Source organism: Ischnura elegans, chromosome 7 (genome assembly GCF_921293095.1).
Source record: "Ischnura elegans chromosome 7, ioIscEleg1.1, whole genome shotgun sequence".
Classification (NCBI taxonomy): domain Eukaryota; kingdom Metazoa; phylum Arthropoda; class Insecta; order Odonata; family Coenagrionidae; genus Ischnura; species Ischnura elegans.
In genome coordinates, this window is record NC_060252.1 from 16850807 (window position 1) to 16873851 (window position 23045).

General features: G+C 36.8%; 2 long non-coding RNA genes across 2 annotated transcripts; one reads left to right on the forward strand and one right to left on the reverse strand.

The window, feature by feature from the left end:
- Positions 1–2121: 2121 nt before the first annotated feature.
- Positions 2122–8050, reverse strand: LOC124162263. Its single transcript, XR_006865522.1, has 4 exons — positions 7723–8050; positions 7509–7580; positions 6653–6918; positions 2122–2611 (listed from the first exon to the last, which is right to left on the reverse strand). It is a non-coding gene; the product is annotated as an uncharacterized LOC124162263 (long non-coding RNA).
- On the forward strand, positions 3464–19904 carry LOC124162264. Its single transcript, XR_006865523.1, has 4 exons — positions 3464–3663; positions 4191–4550; positions 10235–10340; positions 18979–19904. It is a non-coding gene; the product is annotated as an uncharacterized LOC124162264 (long non-coding RNA).
- Positions 19905–23045: the final 3141 nt, after the last annotated feature.

Below are 23045 nucleotides of genomic sequence, written 5' to 3' on the forward strand. Positions count from 1 at the left end.
ACTATAGAAAGGGCCAATTAATGTATCTCGATAGACAGAACTGTCCTCTTTGATTCTGGTTAATTTCAAAAGAAATTTGGGGTATTTCTCAGCTAAAGGCCATACTAAGCCGTCTTACTCCATAATAATTGGAGGTGAAACGACAGACGCTATTTCGAAGAGTTTCCAACTGCATACTTTTGCCAAGATAGGTATGCTTAAGGTGTTGTGAGCCAGTCGTCATTTCCAAGGGTGCCCATAATCACAATTACATACTGACTCACAGGCATTCTCAACAGGATTGAAGCGTTTTCTCACGAAATATAAGAATATATATGCATATTGTGACTCTACTTAGCACCTGGATTAGCGACTCCCAACCTTAGTCGTATGAAACCTGCGAAGGAGTTAAATTTGTCAAAAAAATCATTTCCTATTCTGCCAACGTATATGAATATTTGCGCATTAAGGAAGTGTTTTTTATTTACTTTATCATTAAACATCTTCTAAGCCACATGATATGCCGGATGGATTTATACAAATTTCATGCTCTATGGTGTATGACAATACCTCATGCTAAAAAACGTTTAAAACAAGTGCAGGAATCTTTTTACGTAATGTAAAATATATATGCAATAATCACTCCTAAATGTATCGGGCATAAATTTAATATTATTGATTTCCTCTAGTTTCTATTTCTCCAAATTTCTACCTCATTGAGATCAACAAGGCGGTATAAAAATATACAAGTGTGTGGTATGAAAAATTGTAACCTTTTTTTCCTAAGAGATTTTTATACATCAAAGTTATTTTATCGGAATGTCACGGTATAAGAAGCCAAACTGTCATTCCATAATTTGAAAATACTCGCGTTAGAAAAACAAATATTAATGAATGGATGTTTAATATCTATGGGCGAATAAATTTTATGCGAAACAATTCATAGTATTAATTGAGTCTATCAGTTCAAAAATTGAACAATTACAATTAAAGCAAGCTATACCTTTGCAATGAATGCAACTGTGAAGGTGGGATGGGTTTTACTTACCTCTCGACTCTTGCTGCTTATCGAAGTTTAGCCTTTATTTATCACTTCATTTTTACCATGAGACCATACATTTAATCAGAAAGATTATATTGCTTCCTCTAATGACCAGTTTTGAATTGCTGGTAAAACAATATCATCAAGATATATTATAATCTTAAAATGTTCAATAACTAAAACAATATTATTCAGTTTAGAGGTTAGAGGAGTTGCTCTAAAATTGAGCCTTGAGGAACAATCTCAATTAACAATCTTTGATGCATACATACAAGAGGGATCTCACTCTAGGAAAGGTTCCTCTTCATTACTTGACAATAAGGTGTTATTCATTCATCAATTTGTTGGTGGTCACGTAGCTGCCTCGGTAAAATCGAAATCATCTGAAACTATTCCCTTCTGTGGAGACTTATGCCTCAGTATTCGCCATACATTTGAGAGAAATCGGCAAATTCCATGTAAACAGCCGTGAGCTCCTTAGTACCGGTGTAGAGGTGAAATTAAGTGCCCGCCATAATGTCTTTCGATACTATCTCGGCATACTTTGCATTGATGGCGTAGCCCGCATTGTGATGATACTGTATGGTAAGTGCTGTAATGCAAGATATTGGAAGTAATATAGATTATAATAGGTTTTTATATTAGAAAAAGTCGTCTCTTTAGTAAAGATTAGTCAGAAAGAGGCAAATTTCTGAGATTGATAAATTTATATAATTTAAATAATTTAGATAATAAATTTGCTTTAAGCCAATGTAGAATTTTTCTGGGTCCAAAAGATTTTTTTATTTTACGCAACCACTGAAATCGACCCAACAAGTAATAATTCAGCATGCATTAAGAGATTTAATCATGATGCTTGCACCCAATTTATAAACTTATTAATTTGAGAGAGTGGACAAAATTTTCTTTGAGGTTGTAATAGGAGATAATAAAATGGTGCCTGTTGGGAGTAATATAAAACATATCAAAAGATATAAGAAGAATGACCCAATAAGAAATAATTTAGCTTGTATTAGGAGATACAAGAATAATTTTAATTAGGAGATAAAAGAAATTATGGAGTAAATTTTTTAGTACAAAAATGGAATTTTAAAAGCTTCATTTTCTTTTGCGTAAAAGGTGTAGAATTTTTTTCAGAAACGTGTGTCGGTATTAAACTTTGAAAATACAGTGAGAATGTGTATTAATTTTATTAAGTTACTTGGTATACTAAAATTGATGTTTTACCGGCTAGAAGAGTAAAATTGCATGCATTATATCGAATAATTCAAAACGAAACACAGCTAAAATCATGTGTGAAGAAATTAATTTCAATTTAAAAATTATAATGACGCAAGTGCTCAGATGGTATGGGCGCTGAAAGAAATAAATCTATAGGAGATCGGATGTTTGGCATTAGAAATTTTTGGTCATCCATCCATCTTCTCAATAGTCTACTGGTTCCAAGAGTACAACGGCTTCACGCAGTACTCCAAATCGTCTCGAGCCGCACGCTACAGGGCTCTTGGCACTCCTTCGCGTACCGGTTGGCCATCAGGAGATTGAGCCGATGCAGGTCCTCCTTGGTGAGCAGCGACTTAGATACTGGGCCTGAGGATAGGAAGATAATGGTGAGTGAGATACTTGTTGGCTAAAGTGAATCATTCCGGGCATGATAAATGTAAATAAAATAAGTAGTTGTCGTATGCTTAGCTCTAAAATGGGCTTAAATTTATCCTAACTCTCAAGTATTTGTGTGACACCGTAATGTTAAACCCATCGATACATTCACGTTCGGATAGTGAGGAGCCCTACGCCAAATATTTAATTCTATGAATAAGCTGAGATTCAGTTCTCGACCACACTGATTCCTCGCATCAACACCATTTTTGCTATTTGCGTTTAAAGTTAGCATTTGCATTCCCTTGGCTTCAAAATCTTTGCAATTGAAACGATTCCTCCGCACCGTAAAACTGGACTCGTATTCAATACAAGAGAAAACTCAAGATCTCTGATGGAAACCTGCGTTAGAATCGTGCTCCCTAAACAGCTAAAAGAAAAAAATGTGAAATTAATTTATTTTCATATGAAACTAGGGGTTTGAAAGGAAATACTCGTTCTAAATTTTTTACATAAATTTTCGTCATCTTCTTCTGAAGATTCGCCTTAAAATTTATAAACAGCCGAAGTACACGTAATAGAGCACAAAGCAGTCAATTTACTCAAAGCCAGCCAATTGTTATAAAGCTCGCTCGAAACTAAATTAATGGCGTTTAATGTGTAGAGGGTGGCGCCCTGAGTCACTTTCTCCACCCTCGTCTTCGCTGATACTATTTCGCTAACTCCCCTTAGCCACCAACTCCCTCCCTTGCTCACCCAACGACGCCGTGACCGAATATCACTCCTCAAACTTCGTGATGCACTTCGACTCGGAAATCATTCCAACACTTTTTGACTCTACCTTAGGCTATGCGTGCCAGGCTACGCCCCCTACATTCCTCGGCAATTCCTCATCCTCCAATAAATCTCACAGCGGTAAGTAAGGGGCGATACACTGCTTTCGGTTTTTCCCCCAGAATCCACAGCCTAGTGTGGTGAAGTACGAGTCTCACAGCTGTTCGATTAGTGGTGAGAGACGGATGGTGTGTTGCTGAAGAGTAGAGGTAAGTCTTATGCTAGTACCTATTATTCCACGTAATTTCTGCATATTAAGGCATTACGTTTTGCACGTTGGGTAAAAAATTGCGACGCTCACTTTTTCGATATGATGCATTAAAAAATTATACAGTTTTTTTGCAATCCGTATGTTTGGGATTCCACTCTCTGGATGGCTATGCAATACATAACATCGTACAAATTTATGTAAGAGTAGATACGCCGAAATTTTACGTGAAGATTTAAATCTTAGCAGCTAATATTTTACGAATGTATACAACAGAATTTGAATCTCTTACAATTTGGTTCGCCATATTGCACAAATTTTCGTTCCATTAAGTCTGTTCAAAAATCTACATGAACTTGCAATCGCTAACCTATCACGAGAACAAGTTTTAAAGAATGATTTAATTTTATTATCCATTGCATGAATTTCGTTGTCATAATTCCTTCTTTGCATATAAATGAAGGTATAGTGTCGTCTGTGTAATTTATTTTTTGTGCAATAGCTTTAGCAGCATTTCTTATTTTCCAGATTTTACGAGTTGCAGAGTGAATAATGCAATTAACCAACCTATTGGATGACAGTACGGGAAATCAAGCTTCAATCGCTCCCTTTTAAGCCGTCGGTCACAGCCATGGAGTATTCTAGTCGGCCATAGCATTAGCAGCATGCTTGTGTCAAGGAAATAATGTGAATACTTCTACTGTGCAAACCAATGGCAGGGGTGAATGCTCATCCAGTTGTAAAGTGAAGTGAAAGTGTCAACTTTTCATGGGGAAATTCATGGTCAGTAGTGCTTTGAATGTGAAGTGATAGTGAATGTGTGTCATTTGGGAAATCGCCGATAGAGAGCTGAGCTCAGCCGCCGATGGACATGCCATCGAAGGAAAGGTAGGCAGTCTTTTCCTCTTGATTTTTGCTTTAATGTGAAGCCTAAAAATCTTGGCAAATAATTATATACTTAAACCAAACTAGTTGTTGCACTCACTTTTTCTAACGAAGATGCGAAATATTTGACACTAGGCAGCGCCTTCTTGAAAATGCAAAAGTTTCTGTGATATGCGGCTTTAGTGTTTTGTTTTGTGTTATCATTGGATAGAATTGAAAAACTTTAAGATTATAAATTTATTTCAATAGATATAAAATGCAATATTTGCCCTTTTACTTCTTAGCTACCAAAAACATTCTTAGGTCTGAATAACGATGCCATGGGATAATTAATAATTACGAAATCTCCGAAATCATGTATGTTACGCTCTTAATGATTCTGTAGTTATGTGAAATTCTTAATAGCCAAATGGTTAGTTGAAAAAGAATATTTAATTCTCAATGTCTAAAGGTTTACGTGCATACCGAGTTGACATGGGTGGAGTGAAAATTGGTTGGCAGAGAAGAGAAATGAATCGCCACAAAAAGTCGGTAAACGTGAGGAACGTATGGAGAAGTAGATAAGCGTCTCCCCCCTTCCCACTGCGCTCTTATAACATCGACATCCTAGCCCATTTGATGTAGTTACCTCAGCCGTTAGGCACCTGCTTGACCGGGCCTTCATAAAATTTCACCGAAAACAGTGAGCGCTGATTGACTTTCAATGCTTTCGTACTTCTGTCCTCAATGATATGCCGAAGAGGATGTGAATTCTTCCACAAAATGGAGCGTCCTTTTGAAACTGCACATTTTCTGCCAAATACAACTCTATTGACTTAATTTGTGATACCGCGGAAAGTGAATTGAAAAAAAAATATGGTCATATTAGTTTCATTTTGTATTAATAACAATAGTACCCCGTATACTTCAATATGGCATTAAGATGAATTGTTACTGGCTCAACTTAATTGAATTACAATCCCATGGAATATGTATAACCTTCGCAACTTTTGATGTATATATTTACACACTCATTCATTCAGTACTTCTCAGTCATCATTCTTAACAGTTAAAACTCCATAAAAGTGTCTTTAAGTGCAAGTTAGTTGCATACCAAGATGACTTGGGTTGAGTGAGTGAGTTGAGTGAGCTTCCTCCCTTTTTTCACTGTGCCGTAGAGGCATGAACGCGGAAACGCATTTTATACGGTGATTTTGGCTACCAGGAACTTGTTGTACACACAGAAAAATATTGTGCATAGCTTGTACACAAGCCATGCACGCCATCTCAAAATCACTACTGTGTTCACTACTTTGATTTCTTTTTCAAAGATGAAACCCGAATCCTCTTCTTTCGTTTTCACGCACTCCACAGAAATCATAAATTTCGAACGCATTTCTCCACTGAAGCAAAATCTAAATGAAGATACTAAAGTATATTCTCATAATACGACGTGATTAATATTAGTGTATTCGACCAAAGTAAGCTCTTCGTCAGTTTGATACATGCTTAAATGTTTAAAGGACACCACAAAAGGTCTCTTGTCTACTCAGTTTTACGACATACTGATTTTTGTAATACTGATTAGCAAACCTTAGAGGGTCAGCCGCTATATTGTTACCTAAGAAAAATTGACAAAATTTTAAATCAAAAAGACGTTTATTGAAATGAATTAATTCGTTAAACGATAAGTAAGTATTGGATAATAGGTGCCGTGTGGTTAACTACGATATGAAAATGAGGAGGGGCTGAAGCTAAAATTATCAAAATAATATATAGACTACTTATACTAGCCGTCTGCACGCATTATAATGTCGAAAAATTGGTGAAAAGTGCCGTTTAAGGTCTCTACTATATTTTACGTCAATGCAGAAATTCCAAAGGGCATAGCTCATTATGGCTGCATAGACTGCACAACTGTCAAGTGTCCCTGACAGTGACTATATTTTCAGGGAAATGTAACAAAAAATTCTAATACTTACAGAAAAGATTTGCTATATCCATTCTGCGTGCCATTTTGGACAAGATCGGTGAATAATTAAGGCAGCTAAACGAATGTCAGCTTTAAATTTTTTCCATGAAAAATTGGTCAATACAATTGGTAAATTAATAACGAAATAACTTACCTCGAGAGAGAATCGACCGTGAAGACCAGGCAGCTAGATTGGCATCATGGTGAGAAATCGTATCCATCAGAAGCTCCTTATACTTGGTTTGATGCATTACCATCCGAAGGATAATTATATCTTCAGTTGGTACCAGAGGCTCCAGTTTCCACTTCCACTATAGATCGGAATCAATCAATTTGCTACCCATTTCGTACCATTGGTTGCCTTCAGCTTACTCAGCTCTGAAATGGCTCCGGTTTGTGGATGCTATCTAGGAAACGTATCTGCAAATGAAGAGAAAAAATTAACACCGGCGGATTTTTTTTATATGTCACCCATAAGTCTTAATTCCATCAACGCTCACATGAAAGGAGAATGGAATAATTATTCAGACGTAATGATAAAATTTTGAACTTAGCTGCCATCGAAAGTTCTGTACTGGCTTAGATGAGGTATTTATATTTATGCTTGAATAATCCACAGTGTAAGAGATAATTAACTTGTCTCATATGGAATTCGTATCTGCGATTGTATATAGGGTAACCATTGTGAGAATAACCAACAAACACACGAAGCCGGTATTAATTTAATCTTAATTGTAACTCTTCATCACCGACAGTCTACGTAGGTGCGAATATGATATAGTCGGTAAGGTCACTAAGCAAAGAATTGGAGCGGTTAATTGAATTTAAACTACTTTATGCTAAAATTCGCATCCCTGTAATTTTGAGGACTCTAAATTTAAATCCACACGGGTTTTTATACACAGATGGCAACACGAACAGATGCCGTGTTTGCAATTAAGTGCACTTTACAGGAAAGCATTTTCATGCATGAATGCGAACACAATTATTCTTTTCGTTCTTGTACTAACCGCATAATGTGATCGCTGATTTCCTTATTGTTTCCGAACTCCGCTGCATCTACCCGCAATCTCCGCTTTCCACTATTATAAGCAGTAATTTTACATAATAATTCATTTTAGAGATGGATATCCTTGCATTTGCACAGCCCCGAACAGACCGTAATTACATTTATACCTTCTGTAAACCATTACTCTGTAATGTCAATTACATGTTTACAAGTACCTTATTCAATACTGCTGCTTCTTGTCGTTGTATTTCTGTTTATAGCGTGTAGTTATCGTCTTCCATCCCCGTTCCTGCGGAATGAGACGGTGACTTCAATGAACGAATAAACGGCTGAAAGAATCCAGACATATTTCAAATTCACGCAAGTATGATTTCACCTAGAGGTCGGCTGGTGAGGGAATGGTGAGGGCTGGTGTTGCGGAGGAGGGGACGGAAGTGATGGATTGGATATGACAGTTGAATGCAGACGTTAAAAAGATCGTTTGACTGCTCCTTTTTCATAAAGAAACGCGATATCGTCTTCTGCAATCGTACTGACCTTCGGATATGACTAGAATATTCTAGAATATTGTTCCACGTGTACTGTGACCGCCGGCTGTTTGCGAAACTTATGTATGTATAACAGCGCCACCTTTCCAACAAATCTCTTTTTCCCTCGCAAAATTGATTTTGCACGCGTTATAGATTTTATAATTGTATAGTATACTAATTTATATTATTATTCTTTATTGTGTTAAATTTAAAATAACATCTTATGTACGATCTGCATTGGATTTAAGGCTTTTAATTGGCTCTTTAAGAAAACTGTTTGAATTTATCGTGACGTCACAGCTATACGTCATGTGGCTGAGTGTGTGTCAGAAGTCCCTCCCTCTGCACTTCACTTCGCGGCGAGCTGTCTTGGGGTAAAGAGGTGAGTACCTTACCTATTATTTTGTTGATACGTTTCATGGCATTATGCTTGCATTCTTGGCTTCCTTACATCGAGGAAAATTCGCTAATACGATGTATTCAAATTTAATAAGTCATCGTTATAATAGTGACCATTTTTATAATAGATTATTATTACGCCTTCCGTGTTCACATTTCAACATGTGGTACCGTGCGGGGAATGTGAGCCTGTTAAATTTAGCGTAGGTATTGTTTTAAGTTTAAGGCGGAGTGTTTCAAGGAAATGCTTTATTAGGGAAACATTTTCTCGATTTAAAATCCTCGTGTGCTTTTCTCGACACCGGTTTTCGTATCAAAATGTTTTATGCCGTAATAAGCATTTCGGTAACGAACCAGGTTTCTTTGAGTATTTGCTGCCAAAGTGATTTCATGTGACCGTTACTCTTTATTATTTACTCCTTGAATATCCACGCATGTAATAGTTTTACAGTGGATGACGTGTTTCTTATAATTAATTTCATTTCGATTTGGACTGTCTTGATTGGGAAAGTTTAGGAAAACAGTGAGTGGCGTTATCATTTCGTTTATCGTGTTTCAACCTTATTATCAAACCTAATGATTAATTTGATGGTTTCATATTCTTAATGGATATCAAGTGCCTTACTTTTTGTAATCCGGCAACTTGCAGTAACCTTTTTACTAAGGTCAAATAGATACGTGTAATCGTTTCGTGGTGCTAACAGATTTTGTTGAATAGTGTATCATACCTGCCGACCCATTTCGTTAGTGATCTTGAGCGCACTGATGTGTCAAAATTGTCGCAGAGATTGCTTCAGTTTCCAGTAATCAACCTTTATTCGACCTACATGCATTATTTTTAATGCTCAGTTGTGAGTTAATCCATTAATAGTATAGTGTCGAGACCAGTGGTTCCCAAAGTGGGCGCTACCGCCCCCTGGAGGGCGTTGCTGTACTCTATGGGGTGAAAAGTTCCAAGGGGGCGGAAGGGGGTCGCCGTAGTGTCCTGACAATGTGACAAATGTGAAGGTTCCGTAACCTTTTGTCTTCGTTTTTAAGCTTCGCTTGTAAAGTTTACTTTGTTTCCCGCATCTGGAAGTAATTTAAACCATGTGTTTTCTTACATTTTAAAGTAAGGACGGTTGAAAAATATTTCAAAGCCTTTCTTGCACAAGGGAAACGTTTGAAGGGGTTTAGTTTCATTTGGTCTATCGTTGGCACAACTTCACGATATAGAGAACTTAATTATTTATTAGTCATTAAATTAGTCATTGTTTTTTAATTTAATTATTACAATGTTCATCATTTGGTTAATTAGTATATGATTCTGATTATCATTTTAAAGATACCGATTAGGGGGGCGTGGAGTATAGGTTAATGGATCCTAAGGGGCGGTGGCTCGAAAAAGTTTGGGAAACACTGGTCTAGACTGTATTTAAAAGAAATATATTTAGGTCTAGGGAATCGCAATACCCCAATTCATTGCGATATTGCAAATTACATATTTCTATCCAATATCAATTTTGCGTCGAATTATCTTTATGAAACCACTCTATAATAATTGGTGCTCAAATTTGATGAACAATGCTCGCTCTATATGCGTACGTGTGAAAATATTGGCGCTCAACATTGGATACATAAAATTTCTTTCGGCATTTTATTTCTTCTAAAAGTTTGCCTTACGAGGTCGTTCGCATGAGATTCTATTGTAACCTCACATTATACCACCATCCTTCAGCAATGCTTAATGTTAACTGTAAACTTTTCGTGCTTTAATATTTCCATCCTCTAATTCCAATTTTGTTATAAATCTTTTCAGGTTTTCGAGTAATATTCGGGTAGCGGGATCAATTCCATGAAATGGGTGGGATTTCAAGGGGAATTACGAAGAGGTCGTACGGAAGGGGAAGCCTGGGAAAAAGATGGTAAGTCATTATGAAATATATTTTACATATCATTAAATATTCCCATGCACTGGTCTTCTGTTTCGTTGTGATCAACTTCTTTAGCTTCAGGCTTTCAGCAAAAGCATTGTGTGGTTCGAAAGCATGATTTATTCTCGGATGATTGTTATACAATGGTCGATATTTCATTATGTTTTAAATGCCAGTAAGGTATTATGTTGTCAATAATCCGGTATTTAACTAGCTTGTTACCATGTGACGATTTACCTTGCACAGCAATAATGAGGAATTCATAAGGAATGGTACTCTGGATAAGAATTGGCTGTTTTCGTAGGTTACGTTAAATTTTGAGTGATTACACTTTTGTATTATTTACTGATGTCACGCGAGGCCACATATTACTCCATCGTCCTTAAGCAATGCTATATATACATGTTGTATTATTTTATCAGTAACTGTATGTCATATATTTGTAAGCTTTTTCACATTCGAAAAATGTAGGTAGGCATATGTGAGTATTTTATGGTTTCGTTTATCGTGTTTCAACATTGGAGTATTAAATATAACGGTTGTTTTGCTAGAAGAATGTTCTCTACGGCTTTACGGCGGTACGGTATACTTTTAGTAAACCGGTAAGTTGCAGTTCCATTTTATGATGGTCAAAGAGATAAATGTATTCGCTGTGGTCGTTAATGCAGGTTGCTGATAGAATTGTTGAACAGTGTATTATATGCCTGCCACACTGTTCCTTTGGTGATTATGAGTCCAATGATGTGTTAAAACTGAATGATTTTACATCTAATTCTTGAAATGCATGGTTCGCTTTGTCTTTCTTGCAATTATGACTTCTACAAGTTACCCAATGCGTGTGCGAGCTCTCAAAATTAACGTTAAATGAATGTTTTTAGTTTTTTTCCCCAGACGGAATATTAGTAGGACTTGGTCATCTAGATTTGCGTTAATTTTTTCTGATGACAGGGTAAATTTTCTAGCAGGGAATTTTATTATTTTATCGTGCGTAATTAGGCCCGGTTCATTCAATCAATGCATGCTTCCATTCACTTCGGTTTTCATTAATTTATTATGACTCTCAAAGCGTACATGAGTACTAATTTATCGTCAAATTAAGGGGATTTGGGTATTTAAACATAGATGTTATTATTTGAAGCCAGTCGTCGAGATTTTTGACACTTAATATTTTTCCAGGTAGTACCTCTGTCTATGTTCACCACCATATGTCAAGAATACTAAATCACGCAGCCCAATACTCCACTCTTATATCTACAAGACTTTTCATAGTGACGTTTTTTTTCTTTTACATTTTTTAACTGTTTTATGTAGCTCACTCTGGGCCGTCCTTTGCCCATTTTTCCTTCCACCTGTTCTTTTACGATTTTCTTCAGGTCACCACGACCTATAATTTGGCCAACTAGTTTGTGCGACTTCTCCTTTCTTTAATGGCTTCCTTTGGCTGCACTTCCAACCCTTGTTTCATTAATTTTGTATTCTTGCTTCTTCACAGTAGATCCACATTTTATCATAGATACCTGATTTTTAAACAAACTTAGCCCAATTCTACGATCATTGTAGCACTCTTCAATTTTTTTCAGGATTCTAAGCATTGAATTCTTTTCCACCTTATCAAATTCTTTCTCCAGGTCGATAAACGCTGTGGAAGCTGGCTTATTCTTTTACATTCTCTTCACTCTGAGCTGCATAAGAGATTAAATTATTTCTCTTACGCCCTGGCCTTTCTTTAATCCGAATTACCCCTCATCCCAGAATTCTTTCACTCTTCGTTTCATTCCCATTCGGTTGGTTCTTAGACGCATATGTCCTCAGACAGATTGTCCTAAGATACTCACACTTCTCCCCTCTCTTTCTTTTGGGAATAGGATTCATGAAGCTCCTCTCGAAGTCATTTAGTATACCTCCTGTTAAATATATATTTTGCATATGGTTATGTACTGTTTAGTTAGTCTTTTCCCGTACAGTTATTATTCGGTCTGATAGAATATCATGTGTTCCTGGACTTAATTTTTTCGCAAGTCTCTTATTGCAGCGTCAAATTCCCATCTTAAGATGCTGGCTCCTATGTCATTCTTCTTTACTAAACTTTCTTGTTCGATTATTTTTTAATCGAGTTTGCTTACCTGGTGTAACTTCTCTAGATGTTATTCTTTCCATTTGTTTGATTTATCCTCATTTTCAATTAATATACTTCCACACTTGTCCCTCATGGTATTAAATGTTGTACCCCGTTCTTTGAAATGGTTCCTTACTATTCTATAGGGCGCTTCCACTTTCCCTTGTACGAGGTTATTTTGTACAAATCTTCTCATTAGTTCATCATCCACGTCTCTCTAACTTTCCTCGGTTTTGAAAAATTCCTTTACTTATTCTCTTGTAGCAAGCTTGTTTTTCATCAGCTTACGCATTCTTTTACGTTCTCCGTTCTTCAGTGAGGTCCAGGACTTAAATCCTTGATTCATGGCCTCTTCTTTAATAAATTTCTTCTCCCTATAACCTCTCTAGTAGCCTCATTTTTGATATTTTCCCAGTTATTATGATTTAATGTATGATACAATTATAATCAATCTGAATTTATCACGTCTTCATTTCCACTAATACCAGATTTCATGATTTCTTGGCTCCTTAGTTGATTATTATCATCATCAACCTAATAAATTACTCCTAAGATTGGTTTGACGCAGCTCTCCATTCCTCTCTCCTATCCACTACCCTTTCAAAGCGACGTATTTCTCCTCTTTTGTATAATTAATTATCTGTCCTTTGCAACTCATTTGGAGCCCTCCTTCTCTCCCACATGTCATTCTACGATCTACATTTACTTTCAACAGGCCATCATGAATTTTAATGTGGTTAACTAAGTCGTCCCGTCCTCTGCTTAAGGCTTTTGTTGTGATTTAATCTAATCCCCTTTAAATTAATATCAGACTTTCAATGAAGTTAAATTTATTGACTCTCAAGACGTACATTACACTGTGTCTTACAACGTACTGCCCAGCTGGCATAACCGATCACAGCTGACTTCTGCTCAGTCATTGATGGATTCAGATTCCGTGTGAAAACTCCGTCTTTCAACCGTAAGACAGAGTTAGAACTTATAGCACGTTTCTCTTTGGAACAAAGTGGCGATCATGTGATCCAATTACTCTCTCCAATTTTTCGATGTCCTCATAATCCGACAAATTGGAGGAGTTATATATCTCAAGACCTTTATTCCCAATGGAATGAAGTTGCAGGGATAGTAGCCTTTTTCTCTTCTTGACCATCGTAACCACTCTTTTTTTCGCAACTCGCAACCACGCTTTTAAATAAAGCTTAATTTTTTGCTTCCACTTTATCCAATTTCCAACCATGTCACCTTCAAAGAACAATTCGTGAATACCATTTAACTGTATTACGGTTTTCGCCTTTTCCGCCATCGTGCAAATGACTTATCTTTCCGATTTCTCTCGTGTCGTAACTAATAGTCGATCCTCGTACACTTCTGACACCATGTTTTGATTAAATCTAATCACATTTAAATTAATATCAGACTTTCAATGAAGTTAAATTTATTGACTCTTAAGACGTACATTACACTCTTTTACAACGTACTGCCCAGCTGACATAACCGATCACAGCTGACTTCTGCTCAGTGCATGTGCGCCACGGGCGCTGGTGACCAATAGATGAAACACAGCTTTTAGCCAACCTTAGTGTGAGGCATTCATAACAGCTTTTTAAAGACTTCTCTTTTCTCTTCTTAGCATTTCCTCAGTACTTACACGGTCGCTTCATTTTATCTTTATCATTCTTTGATAGCAGCGCATTTCGAATGCTTCCAATCTTGATTTCTCTGCTGCTGTCGGCATCCAAGCCTCGCCTCCATAGAGAAACTTGCTCCATTTGTACAGTGGCGGATGTAGAAAAAGCTCAAAGGGGGGGGGGACACAAAGAATGTCTCGAGCTACCTTTAGTTTTATAATAAGTAAAAATAATCAAGTAACATGCGAAGATTAAGAAAGTTTAATTTAAACTACTTGTACATAAATGCAAGACAATGCCATATTGTGATAAAAATGTTACAATTGTGGTTCTGCGATGTTTGGTAATGCGGGAGGCTCCGCAAGGGGGTTGCCCCCCATATGAATCCGCCACTGCATATATTGGAATTAGTTCTTCTTCGCTCCATGAATAACTATTAGACACTATTTATGTAAATAATGATCTTATTAATCTCAAATTAGACACGTCGTTGTTGTCTCTTTTACTGATGGATCTTATCTTATGAACTTATGAACAACTCTTGACCTTTGACAACCCTTTTCCTTATTTCTTTTAATGTAAATTAGTAATTGATTAATTCATTAACTTCAACAGCATATGTAGCATCTGACGAATTGTTTCCTTACTTCTATGCTTGTACTATCAGCTCAAAGGAGATTCTTCATTTGTAAAAATCACTCTTCGCCTTCGCTATTCTGCTGACTATTTTTTTTTGCTTCGTCCATCGTTGGTAAGGTTAGGCTTCCCAGGTAAGAAAACTCTTTCACCTCTTAAGCTAATGCTTTCCAAGGTTAATGCTTGTCCTAGCCTGCTCTCTTTTGCTGCATACCAATATCTTAGTATTTTTGTTGTTGATTTTAAGCTGATATCTGACGTTGGTCCTTTCCATGTTTGTCACAGTCTTCACATCCTTCTCTGACTCCCATGGCTCCTATGACTTCCATGTCGACAGCAAATCGCAGCGTTCTAATTTTTTATTCTAGGATATTGGCACCCAAGGGCTTCCCTTTGATTTCATCGATAGCTTTCTCGACGTAAACATTAAAAATTTCGGGAACAGTGGACACCTTTGCTTCACTCCTTTTCTTGTTATAGCTTCTGGACAGTTGGGTCCACATTTAATCAGAGCTACTTGGCTTTTATACAAACTATGAACAATTCTACGATCATGATTTCTTTCAGAATTCTAAGCATTGAATTCCATTTCACGTTATCAAATGCCTTCTCTAAATTGACAAATGCTATGAAATTCGGTTTGTTGTTCTATATTCCCTTCTCTATGAGCGGCGCTAGTGCCAACATTGCTTCTGTTGTGCCCTTGCCTTTACCTAAATCTGAATTGGTCCTCATCCAGGAATACTTCTGTATTTCGTTCTATTCTTCTGTAAATAATAATTCTTGTTAGAATCTTTGACGCATGTGTCGACAGGCTTATGGTTCTTAAATCTTTGCACTTCTCTCCTCTTTTATTTTTGAATTTGGGAATGATGTTGATCTTCTCGAAGTGACTAGAAAAATCTCCTGTTGACTACATATCGCAGATAGTTTTATACAGTTGAGTTAAGACCTTTTCTCCTGCATTTTTGATTAGCTCTGCTGGAATGTCATCCTTTCCTGGGGCCTTATTCTTTCGCAGGTGTCTCAATGCAGCGTCAAATTCCGATTTTAAGATTCTGGGTCCCAAGTCGTCCTTTTATAGTTCATAGTTCTATAGTTCCGTAATTTTAGAGCTGTTTTCTTCCGTTGTGCGCCTCCAGGTATTATTCTTTCCATCTATTCGATTTATCCTTATTTTCAGTCAAAATGATTTCATACTTGTCCCCAATGGTATTCAATTTTGTCATCTGTTCATTGAGATGGTTCCTCACTATTCTATAGGTCTCTTCATCTTTCCCTTGTACGTCTTATTTTGCACGTCCTCGCAAATGTTCATCATCGTAGCGCTCCTTGCTTTGCGATAAATCTCGTTCCTTTTCCTCTTGTAGCAAGCCTGTCCTTAGTGTATGCATACTTTTAATGTCTCCGTTCTTCAATGAGGTATATTATTTCATCCGCGATCCATGGGATTTTCTTGACAAATTTTCTCCTCCCTTGAACTTCTATTGCGGTATCCCGTAGCCCACTTTTGATGTTTTTCCAGCTATTCTTCACTATATTCTCTTTCTGTTCTAATCCTAACTTACTCTCCAATACTTATTGAAATATACAAGAATTGCCATGAGCAAAAATTCCCCTGGACCGGGAATCGAACCACGGACCTTTGGCTTTCCGGGCCACTGCGCAGACCACTACGCTATCCAGGTTATTTAATTCTTATGGCCACTATACCGAGACTCATGGTACTAGGTTTTCTCATGGCAATTCTTGTATATTTCACCGCCGTTCACGCGGCAGGGTTTGAAATATTTCACTTATTGAAAGACCTGTTGTCTTTTTGGCTCCTTTAGTTTCCCTAATTGCAGAGAGTTCTTTTCTGATATTTTGAATTCATCGAATTTCAGATGGCATTTCATCAGCACTAGATTATGATCGCTGTCGATATCTGCCCCCGGGTAGCTTTTGCAGTCCTTAATCTGGTTCCTTAACCTTTGCTTCTCTAGAATGTCGTTCCCTAGAATATTATAATTGAAATCTTCTCTTGTCTCCTGGCATTTTCCATGTACATCTTCTTCGCAGGTAATTCTTAAATAGTGTGTTTACAACCAGTAATTTGTGTTCCGTGCAGAATTATAGAAGCCTTTCTCCTCTTTCATTTCGATTTCCTTATCTATATTTTCCGGTAATTCTTCCATTTTGGCCTTTGTCGTCGACAGCGTCACAATCACTTAAAACATGGTTTTCTTCACCCCTTAATTATTTGGTTACTTCCGTTATATATTCGTAGACATCTTCAACTTCTTCGTCCTTGTAGACTGTTGTAGGTACCTATATAAATCTGTATCGCTACGGTATCAATCGGCTTAGTCTCTTTACTCTACCATAACTATCCTTTCGATGTACTGTAGGAAACTTTTCACACGCATTCCAGCGCTCTTTCTGAGCATTATCTTAACCCCAGAATTACCGTGTAGAGATTCTGTGTATAATCTTATAATTTCCACTCCAAAAGTCTCCCTTTTCAGGCTGATTCATTTCGCTGATTCCTAGTTCGCCGAGATTCAATCTTTGCATTTCAACATTAAGATTTTGTCGCTTAGCACGGTACTCAGTGATCTCACGTTCATATTCCTATCTTCACCACTTTATCATAGTTGACCGACATACCCTCTGGGGTAGTTTCCGCCATGAGATCCGACTGAGGGACTAGTTAACCTCCGGAATGTTTTACCTGAGAGAATTCCATCGTGTCTGATCGTTTAAAAGTTGGATTAGCTGCGACTCCGCGGGAAAATAATGCGGTGTTCCCCATAGCCTTCTATGTCGCAGTACTACAGCCGATAAAGTAAATGTTGGCACGCATGCAGTAAAATTAATGCCGATGTACTCAACACTTTCGTCTCCACCTTCACTCGTATGGAGAAGAGCTGCAGGTCTTTCTTCGGGTGATAGGAGGCATAATGGTTGGCGGCCTCCCGACGCCAAGTCAAGGCATCTTCACAGACTTACTGCATCATTTAGATTGCCTAACATACCAGAGGATAGACCCATTCCACCTCGGAATGACGTCGCTTTTTATTCATGACTGTTCATTCCACGAGTAAGCTCGCGTATGCTCCGCAGCTAACCCCTATATTTAGGTTTGCCCACCCTCTGCAACACAGTGGACGTTCTCGATGTCTATATTATTGCTTTATTATTGCTTGTCTCTATTATTGCTTGATTATCTCGATGCTTTATTTACAGTGTTCATTTAGCGATTTTTTGTGTTCGAAAACTGGTATTTTATAACAACACCAGCATTCGTTTTCTTAGTACATTGGGCCATTATGCAATTAGCACATGAGCGTCTGCTTAGCTTATTTTCTAACCTAAAAAACGCAACGAAGGTTGTAAAATAGAATGTGTTGAATGAGCTATTCACTCAGTTGGAGATTAGGGATGAAATGATGCATAAGTTTAAACATGGCATTTTCAAAATTTCCTAATTAAATCTCGTTTATCACTGAAGTTGGACTCATAATTTCTTCCATTCAACATTTTATGTATTTATAGTAATTGTACTCATATCAGGTCAGGACACTTTGAATGCAGTAAGGACTTGTATCATTGCTAATTTCGGTTGTTTCATTTACGATTAGATTACACGATTTTCCCTTTTTTCCAGAATGAATTAGAGGCATGTGGTTTTTATAATCGAAATAGAGGAAAATGATCATTAAGCCGCAGCAAAACCTAGTAGTGTATATTATTTTTCATGAGAATGTAAGCGATTTTGAATTAAAACCAAAACCCTCCGAGTGAGTAAATCAGATCACGCGTACTTAAAGCCAGCTGCTTTTTCGACAGTTTTTCTTAAGGGTGGCAGTTATTTTGTGTGCTGTTGTTTATTTCGCTGGTCCGAAAGAAATGATGATCAATGCATGGGTATATTTTAAGAAGCTTAAGTTTTTGTGAAAATGGTATTTTCCTATGAATTTATTTTCATGCGATTTGCATTTAGTATTTGTTATTAACCTGATATTTCCACGAAAAGTTAAAAATCCATTTTATGGGTTAAAAATTGGCGCCTAATGTCTGGTAGCACAGAATGAGGTAAATTTCTTTGACATATTCATGTTTTCATATATTTTGCACTTGCCTATCAATAACTTTCTTAATCTTTGGAGCTTAAGGTTTTGAAAGTTTGAATGTAATAAGATCTTGTTCTAATGAGCACTTCCGGACGAACGATCTAACTGGAATTTTCTTTCTTTCTTTTTTCCAGAATGAAAATTAGGGAAAGCGTGTCTTCGGAACAACGATTATTGAAATGAAGAATTTTAAGTCTTCGTCTATTAAGAAGAAACGAAGAAGTTAGGCTTCAATTGAAGGCTATTTAGCAGTGCATCGCTTGGTGTTTTCGTCCCTCTGAGTGTTATTTTTTGTAAAGTGCTCTAGGTTTAAGTTTATATGTCTTTTGCACATAATTTATACAATTACACACAAATAACACATGGTATTACTCTAGGTATTAAGGTGCACATGACGTCCATAAGTGACGAGGTTTTTAAACAATCTCTATGAGTCAAAATTGACTCCGAGGGTAAATAATGAGTACTCAATGGTGAAACAGTTGCAACAAATCAGAGGTTGAAATAACTGGTACCAAATCAAATAAAAAATGAAAAAATCCCAAAAATCCAAATTTCCCAAAAATCAGTAGCTACAAACAAGGTTGATGAATGATGGAAATAGCGCTAAAGAAATGATACGAAAATGAATACAAAAATGGCATGCCTATAAACCTTTAGTATGGTTTATTTAGATTACGAGATCTCAAGACGTAGGTAGGGGTGTGTGTGTGCGTGTGTGTGTGCGTTTGCATTTTGGTTTTGCTCTTGGGAGTGTTATGCATATTCTTGTATGTGCCCACTAATCCTACCTCTCCATAGAATCAAGTCATCGCTGGATTTGAAGAAGAGAAGACGGAAGACAACGGTCGAAGAGGACCAAGAAAAGAAGACAATGCGTGCGTTAGATTTGATTTGGGCTGTTTGGGCCGAAATATTTGCGTAACGTAAAGCTAGGCGATTGCGTGCGTGCGGTATTTTTAGTCTTTTGAACCAAGGTTAAGTATGCACGCTAATCCATTGCAGCGTACAGGAATGGGACTTTCACTTGGTTTAAGTGCAAAGATACCCCCTGTATGTTGTCGTGGAGTGTATGCGAGGCTTTGGGGATTTTTAGTGCAAGGGTATTTCATTTTTGTATGTGCTACTAATACTACCTCTCCACAGGATCAAGTCATCGCTGGATTTGAAGAAAAGAAGACGGAAGACAGCGAAGTCATCGCTGGATTTCAAGATCTGAAGTCAACAGTGGAAGAGGACCAAGATAAGAAGATAATGCGTGCGTTAGCTTTGATTTGGGCTGTTTGGGCCGAAATATTTGCGTAACGTAAGGCTAGGCGATTGCGTGCGTGCGGTATTTTTAGTTTTTTGAACCAAGGTTAAGTATGCACACTAATCCATTGCAGCGTACAGGAATGGGACTTTCACTTGGTTTAAGTGCAAAGATACCCCCTGTATGTTGTCGTGGAGTGTATGCGAGGCTTTGGGGATTTTTAGTGCAAGGGTATTTTATTTTTGCATGTGCTACTAATCCTACCTCTCCGCAGGATCAAGTCATCGCTGGATTTGAAGAAAAGAAGACTGAAGACAGCGAAGTCATCGCTGGATTTCAAGATCTGAAGACAACGGTGGAAGAGGATGACATCGTGAGGACTGCGATAGCGTTAGCTTTGATTTGGGTCACTAGGACCGAAATATTAGCGTAACGTAAGGCTAGGGATTTTTAGTGCGAGGGTATTTTATATTTGTATGTGCTACTAATCCTACCTCTCCACAGGATCAAGTCATCGCTGGATTTGGAGAAAAGAAGACAGCGAAGTCATCGCTGGATTTGAAGAAAAGAAGACAGAAGACAGCGAAGTCATTGCTGGATTTCAAGATCTGAAGACAACGGTAGAAGAGGATGACATCATGAGGACTGTGATAGCGTTAGCTTTGATTTGGGTCACTAGGACCGAAATATTAGCGTAACGTAAGGCTAGGCATTTTTAGTGCGAGGGTATTTTAATTTTGTATGTGCTACTAATCCTACCTCTCCACAGGATCAAGTCATCGCTGGATTTGGAGAAAAGAAGACAGCGAAGTCATCGCTGGATTTGAAGAAAAGAAGACAGAAGACAGCGAAGTCATTGCTGGATTTCAAGATCTGAAGACAACGGTGGAAGAGGATGACATCATGAGGACTGTGATAGCGTTAGCTTTGATTTGGGTCACTAGGACCGAATTATTAGTGTAACGTAAGGCTAGGCATTTTTAGTGCGAGGGTATTTTATTTTTGCATGTGCTACTAATCCTACCTCTCCACAGGATCAAGTCATCGCCGGATTTGAAGAGGAGAAATAGGGAAAGATAAAGCATGCATCTCCGATTGCTGAAAATATAATTATTGGCGCCATCCCCTTACAGTAAGATTATATTCCATTTTCATTTATATTCATACATGACTTAACTTTCAAATTTAAAATTAAACTCAATTGGCAAAAATTAGGGATAATGCAATGAGTTTTAATGTTCTACTGATTTTTAATGGCACCTAATTTTGAGCTTACATTTTTGTTTCATTTTTAACGTCATATTATTAATTTCCTGTAAGGTGTTGAAGCAGACGAGAAAATGGTAGACATTCTTTCCATTGTTTTATGCAGTGAATGCAATTATTAAATTATTAATAACAGTAAAATTTTGGAATATTTGGACAATAGAGAGTTAGTAATATTACTTTTAAGTAAAACAATATCTGTTCAGTCTTTAAAGCGTTGCAATTCACGGTGTTTGTCATAATTCTCATGTTTCTCTTCACAGCTGCGACTCATCTTCGGAAGTAGAGTAAAAGCTGGGTTAAAAGAATGTACTGCTGTGGACTATGAAGACATCAAGAACTGGACACAACTACCTCATGGTAGGTATGAATTTTTTTTCGTTTCTACTGAACCATAAGGCCTTCACATGAATCTTAAAGACATAATTTGATATATTAAGGAAGAGCAAACCAAATTTGTAGAATTTCCTCACTATTATTCCTTCATCACATTGCGCTAAGTTATTCTAATTCAAAATTTGCTTGTAATGTATTTATGTAGCCAGTAATAGTAAAATATTCTTATTAAATAAAAAATTGAGTTTGAGAAGTCCTACTTACACTCACTGTCTTCCTCTCATAAGTATGTATATTATTTGATGATGTACATTTCCAAAAATGTAACACGAAAGGAACTTTTTCCTTATTGTTTCATAACCAAATTTAATTTGTATCTCATCATCTCTGTAAAACAGCACTAAGAATGTTTCGACGCAGCTCTCCAATCAATTCTCCTGATGGCTTATCTTTTCTCAAATAAGTTTTTTCTCTTATATATCCTTCTTTACCAACTAATTACTCTGGCATGATAAATTGTTCATTTGCTTCTATGCTTAAATTTTCCGCTGTGAGAAGCTCAACGTTTTGGTAAAATGTCCTATATATTGGCAGTGCTATTCTAATGACGATTTCTTCCTTGCTTCTTCCATCGCTAGTTATTCTTCATCCCTCAAGTTATTCTCCTCTCTCAAAATTCTTTCACCTTTTCCATTTTTTCTTTACTCATTTCATTGCTCGCCTTCATTTAAAACATTGAACTCGAAAGTAAATTTGGTTAATAATAATCCTTAATTATCGTTTACCGATAGTATTTTTTCTTATTTCTTCAAATAGTAATCAGACTTGGATTAAAATATAGTTAGTACTGTTTTTCCTTCTCATAGTGGAGTTTTACGTATGTTTTAATTTAGTGATGTGATTTGGAAAATTGCTTTAGTGTTACATACATATGGTAATCTTTCTTTCTCTTGGAGTAATTTTTACGCTGTAGGAAACAAAATTTTGTAATGCTACAGTAATACACTTAATAGTAATACAGTAATACACTAAAACTACGTTTTATGAAAGCACTAGATTGTCAAAGTAAATTTTAAATGTAATTAATATAATAAGTGGTAATGAAAGTCATTTTGCTTGATCTTAATGCAAACAAAATATATTTTTACTTAATTTAAGAAAAAAAACCCTACTCCATTACATTAAATATATCTTATTCCGCATAATTCTATAAATGAATTTGAATTACACCGTTCAGTCCTAACTAGTCCTGTTTCCCGTAAGATATTTCTGTGTTAAATTGTACCTGAGAGCAAACAGCGATGCGATAGTTAATTTCATCGTGAATACAATTGATGCTTTCTATTT